Below are 6,546 nucleotides of genomic sequence, written 5' to 3'. Positions count from 1 at the left end.
TTAATAGTTAATTGTCTCTAAAAGATGAGATGTTCTTTAAATTTGTTCTTAAAAAATTTTATCAATTAAATTAGTCTTTTAAAAATTGTCAAGTAATAATATTTGTTCTTCAATTACTCAATCAATAATTTCTGTCAATGATTGATAATGTGAACAATTAATTGATAATATATATGACAGCTAACATATCTAATTGGACGCTAATTAAATATGTTTTGAGAATCTATTAATTTAGTCGCTAGATCTTAATTGGGAATAGAGTTTATGTAATTGGGAAAAATAACTAAATTAATAGATTTTTATAAACATATTTGGTCAATATTCAATTAGATATGGCAAGTATCATGTGTGTTGTCAATTAATGCACAACATCATTTGTTGATAAAAATTATTAATGGAGTGATTGAAGGACAAATCTATTATATCTATTATTTTACAATCAAAATGTGCCTCACGTCACTTTCTCATTGTAATTAAAATCAAATCTTTTCCTCTAAAATTAAAGAATTTTCCTCTCCTCCTTACTAATTTTACAACCAAAATGTGCCACATGTCATTCTCTAATTGTAATTGAAATTAAATCTTTCTCTCTAAAATTAAAGAATTATTATTCCCTCTTTCTTACTAATTTTACAACCAAAGTGTGTCACATGACACTCCTTCATTGTAATTGAAATCAAATATTTTCCTCCAAAATTAAAGAATTCTCCCCTCCTCCCTCTTCCTTTCTCTATTTCTCTCATTCTTTCAACCACTCTATCTATTTTATATATCATTATCAATATCAATGACTAATTACTAATTTGACAATCAAAATGTGCAACATAATATTCTTTAATTGCATTAAAATTAAAATTGAAATATACATATATTATGTATCATACATTACTATCTAATTTAATAATCAAATATGTCACATGACACTCTCTTATTAAAATTGAAAGAGAATATTTTTTTTCAAAATTAATAAACTCCTTTACTAAATTCTCTCATCTACCTCTCTCCATTTTTCTATTTCTCTCTACTATTTTTACTATATATATAATATTTATATTTTATATTAATAATTTGACAAATCAAAATATGTCATCCAATATTTTTTACAATTAAAATAAAATTTTTTCTTCCAAAATTAACAAACTCTCACTCTCACTCTCACTCTCATTTTTCATCTTTATATTTTTCTCTCTTTTCTCTCATTCTCTATTTTTTCTATCTTTCTCTTCTACAGAAAATAAAATTAACAAAGTAATATAATTTAAATAAAAAATATTATTATTATATACATAGTTTTTTATTTTTTTATTTAGCTTTAAATTTTTACCGCTTATCTTTTAAATCTATATTTTTATTTCTCTTCTTTTAAATATTTATTAAATATAATTTGGAGAGAATACTAATGTTATAATTAAAGTTAGAATCAAGATTTAATTATTTAAAAAAATTAATTTTGAATTAATTTTATAACTATCAGTATAATTTTTTATGCTAATATCTAATTATATTTTTATATACATAGAGAGAAAAAATATTATTTTTAAATAGTAAGCATAAAAATTAATTATTTCTATTTGTGCAACAGACTTAACAGTTAACACCTAATTAAATGTAAAAGTATACACGTTAAATTGTTTTAAATTTTAGATACGAATGTTAAAATTAATTATTAATAAAAAATTTAACTTTTTCATATAAAAATAATAACTAAAAATCTTATTATTTGATTTTTTATCTACAGATACATTGACCTTCTTAATAAGAGATTTTTGTCAATTTACGACTTTTTTTGTAAAAGTAGTTTGATTTTTATAAATCTTTTGTGTCATGCATAATCTATATTGTTAGAACAAAATGGATCGTAGTTTTAAAAAATTTATATTCTCGTAATGTTATTACGGGTAAAAATACTAATATGATTAATTTTTAATCTTTAATGGACCAATTTGATTGAAAAATCTTTCAAAAATAATTTAAAGATATCTTATCTTTCGGAGACTAATTTAATTATGGGCCCTGCTACACATACATGCAAATAACGCATACAACTCTTACAAGTTGGCCTAACCCAGGTTTAATCCACGCGCACTCTCTCCCTTTGAATGGAGCGTCAATTCCACGCTCGTCACTCAAACGGTTACACTTCAAAAAAACCGCTCATTATAGCTCACTCTTCCTCTTCTCCTTCAAAGATAACACAAATCCTCAAGTTTCGAACAACATTCCAAACTGAAGAGACATTCGAACTCGTCGCGAATATTAGCAGAAACCATCAACAAAATATTATTCAAGGTACGTTACTGTTTTACTCATCTTGTACATTTTTCACATTTTTGTTTCTGATTTCAAAATCGAAGAACTAGGTTTTACTATTCTTCTATGTTCTTCTAGGTTTTACTGATCTTCTTGTTCTAAATCTCATATCACTGTTTTTACTGTTCTTCTTATTCTAGGTTTTACTCTTCTTGTAAATTCCTCTAGGTTTTACTGTTCTTCAAAGTGGTTCTAGGTTTTACTGTTCTTCTTGTTCTAGTTCTTCTTGTAACTGATTTTTCGCTGTATATTGCTTAATTTATTGGGTGTATATGGAGTAATTTGTATGGGTGTATATGGTTGATTGTTGGGTGTATATGGCGTAATGTGTTGGATGTATATGGTTGATTGTTGGGTGTATATGGCGTAATTTGTTGGGTATATATTCCTAAACCCATATCATGTAATATAATCAACTGTTGCAAGTGTTCTAATATTGTTTGTCCTTGGGTGTATATTGCTTGACATTGTAATATTGCTAGAGCTTGTATATTTATCTATGTTTCAGTGAATTGAACATAATTTTGAATTGATCTAATTAAATAGTTATGAAATCGGTTTGGGTGTATGTGCCTCATCTAAGTTTTTACCGTTCATCTTGTTCTAGCTTTTACTGTTCTTCTTGTTCTAGTTCTTCTTCTAACTAATTTTTGTGTGTATATTGAGTAATTTGTTGGGTGTATATGGCGTAATGTGTTGGGTGTATATGGTTGATTGTTGGGTGTATATTTTTGAACTCATATAATTTAATATAGTCAACTGTTGCAAATGTTCTAATACTGCTTGTCCTTGGGTATATATTGCTTGACATTCTAATATTGCTTGAGCTTGTATATTTATTGATGTTTGAGTCAATTGAACATTATTTTGAACTGACCTCATTAAATACTTATAAAATCAGTTTGCGTGTATGTGGTTGATCTATGAGTGTATCTGACTGATATCTATGGGTGTATTTTTCATTGCAGTAAAAATGGAAGGCAAAAACCAAGTTGAAAAAAATGTAAGAACAAATATATGTCTTCGATCAAATCAGTTTTTCATAATAGAAATATATCTAACTCTAATTTTGCTTTGTTTACAGCAAACCATGGACCTAAAGTGTGCAACCCATCTGTTGAGTGAGAAATTCAGAAATATGAGCGAGGAGAAGTGATGCAATAAGACTTTCCAGGACATCCTCATTTTTATTGAGTCCATTTTATTAGATAGATTCTAATGATATTGTCATTGATTAATGTAACTGTTATATACTCTTGTAAGAAATTGAACACATGATGTAAATATATTTGATCTAATTATAAGTAAATTTTTTTCCATAATTAAACTCTCTCTGGTGTATTCAAAATGTCTGATTTACAGGTACTATAATATGAAGGAAAACATCAAACCAAATATACACTCATAACCTGGAATTTTACACCCAAAGAATGTTGATTATACACCCAAACATCTATCCCCCCTAATGATTTATCCCTAAAACCCTAAACTCTAAACCCTAAAAACCTAAACTCTAAACCAAAAACCCTAAACCCTAAACCCTAACTCTAAATTCATAAACCCTAAACCCCTAAACCCTAACCCCTAAACCATAAATCTTAAACCCTAAACCCTAAACCTTAAACCCTAAACCCTAAAACCCTAAACCCTAAACCCTAAAACCTTAAACCCTAAACCATAAACCTTAAACCCTAAAACATAAACCCTAAACCCTAAACACTAAACCCTAAAAACCTAAACCCTAAACCACCCAACCTACTATACCCAAATCATTGATTTTTACACCCATAAGATCTCATGTTACACCAAAAAAAATTTAAATATACACCAGACTTCTATCCTATGATGCTTTATTGCTAAACCCCTAAAATCCTAAACCCTAAATCCTAAACCCTAAAACCCTAAACCCTAAACCCTAAACCTTAAATCCTAAAACCCTAAACCCTAAACTCTAAACCACCCAAATTATTAATTTTTACACCCATAAGATCTCATCTTACACCCAAGGAAAGTTAAATATAAACCAGACTTCTATCCCCTAATGCTTTATCCCTAAATTGCTAAAATTCTAAACCCTAAACCCTAAGCCCCTAGACCCTTAAACCCGTAAACCTTTAAACCCTTAAACCCTAAACCCTATATCATAATAAAAAAATAAAAAATAATTTATAACATAAACAACAGATTCTGAAATATATATATGTATGTAAAATGTCAAACACAAGAAAGTTCAGAAATACACCCAAGAAAAACTATGGTTTACACCCATATTTTGTAACTATACACCCTTTTTATTTGTACTCCAAACTCTTGTAGAGAAACCTACGACCTTGGCATAGTCCTTGTATAATTTTGCAGCATCTTCAAGGTTTTTAAAAGTCATTCCAACCTTGAGAACAAGTTGCTCATCAACAACAGAGAGGGGCTGCAAAATACAACATGTTAAAAATAATAAAATACTATAGAATTTCTGCACCTCATAAAAAAATAACAATCAAAGTAACATACACCTAAAGATTCCTGATATACACCCAAACGACAACAAGTCAATTAAAAATAACAAGAAAAATCATAAACTGTAAATACACCCAAACTTTCCTAAAATACACCCAAACCTCCCTAAAAATACACTCAAAAAGTTCTGATCTACACCTGAGCGTTTGCTATAAATTGCAGATAATTAATCAAAACTAATGCATTAGATTCAATTCACAGATTATGTTTATGCATTAATTTCACAGTCTAGGTTCACGAATTATTCAGCTAGACAATCATAATTAACTGAAACTAAATCAAACCTCAGGAACTTCGTTCGATTCAAATTCAAAACCTACTTTGCCATGATTGAGCTGACAATCTGAGATTGAATCCACTTCGCCGTGATTGAGTTGACAATCTGAGGTTGAATAATCCATTATCTTCAAAAGGACTTCAAAATTTGATTTCAAAAACCAGAAAATCGAAATAAAATGAAGCTAGCGTTACAGTTCGTAAAACTCAGGTGAATGACAAAGACCAAAGAAGTGATAAACGCAGAAGAAAAAGGATCCAAAAGACCAAGGGAGAACGCGAGAAGGAGAACGAAGAAACTTGACAAGAGATTCGAAGAAGGTAATGAAATATTTTGAAGATTGGAAGTGAAATATACGCACGTTAATTGATTTTGATTGAAACTAAATTCTGTTATATAGCGCGTGACTTGTATGTATGAATTGGAGCGCGTTTAGGGTTTTAGTAAGTTTCGCACTTAAAAATAACAAGAAAAATCATAAACTGTAAATAAACCCAAACTTTCCTAAAATACACCCAAACCTCCCTAAAAATACACTCAAAAAGTTCTGATCTACACCTGAGCATTTGCTATAAATTGCAGATAATTAATCAAAACTAATGCATTAGATTCAATTCACAGATTATGTTTACGCATTAATTTCACAGTCTAGGTTCACGAATTATTCAGCTAGACAATCATAATTAACTGAAACTAAATCAAACCTCAGGAACTTCGTTCGATTCAAATTCAAAACCTACTTTGCCATGATTGAGCTGACAATCTGAGATTGAATCCACTTCGCCGTGATTGAGTTGACAATCTGAGGTTGAATAATTCATTATCTTCAAAAGGACTTCAAAATTTGATTTCAAAAACCAGAAAATCGAAATAAAATGAAGCTAGCGTTACAGTTCGCAAAACTCAGGTGAATGACAAAGACCAAAGAAGTGATAAACGCAGAAGAAAAAGGATCCAAAAGACCAAGGGAGAATGCGAGAAGGAGAACGAAGAAACTTGACAAGAGATTCGAAGAAGGTAATGAAATATTTTGAAGATTGGAAGTGAAATATTCGCGCGTTAATTGATTTTGATTGAAACTAAATTCTGTTATATAGCGCGTGACTTGTATGTATGAATTGGAGCGCGTTTAGGGTTTTAGTAAGTTTCGCACTTATAAGACTTGTAATTGCTAATTGCTTGTATACTAAGATTAATCCTTTAATTATTATGTGTGGATCAAGATTCTCTGACGTGAAGAAATTGGTAATGTGGTAAAATGAAAAGTTAATCACTCAACTTAAGATAGTGGACACATATTTCATGGAAATTACAAAATCAATGGTAATTTTTTTTGGTGACTGGAAAGTAGCAATAGAACAAACAAGAAAGAAAAAAACAAAGAATAAGGAACTGCTTTGCCATCTTTGCCATTATGTCTACCACTTTATTTGCATCTCTTAAAA

This window comes from Arachis duranensis, chromosome 5, assembly GCF_000817695.3.
Source record: "Arachis duranensis cultivar V14167 chromosome 5, aradu.V14167.gnm2.J7QH, whole genome shotgun sequence".
Classification (NCBI taxonomy): Eukaryota; Viridiplantae; Streptophyta; class Magnoliopsida; order Fabales; family Fabaceae; genus Arachis; species Arachis duranensis.
The sequence above is the reverse complement of the archived record's forward strand: the minus strand, read 5'-3'. Positions refer to the sequence as shown.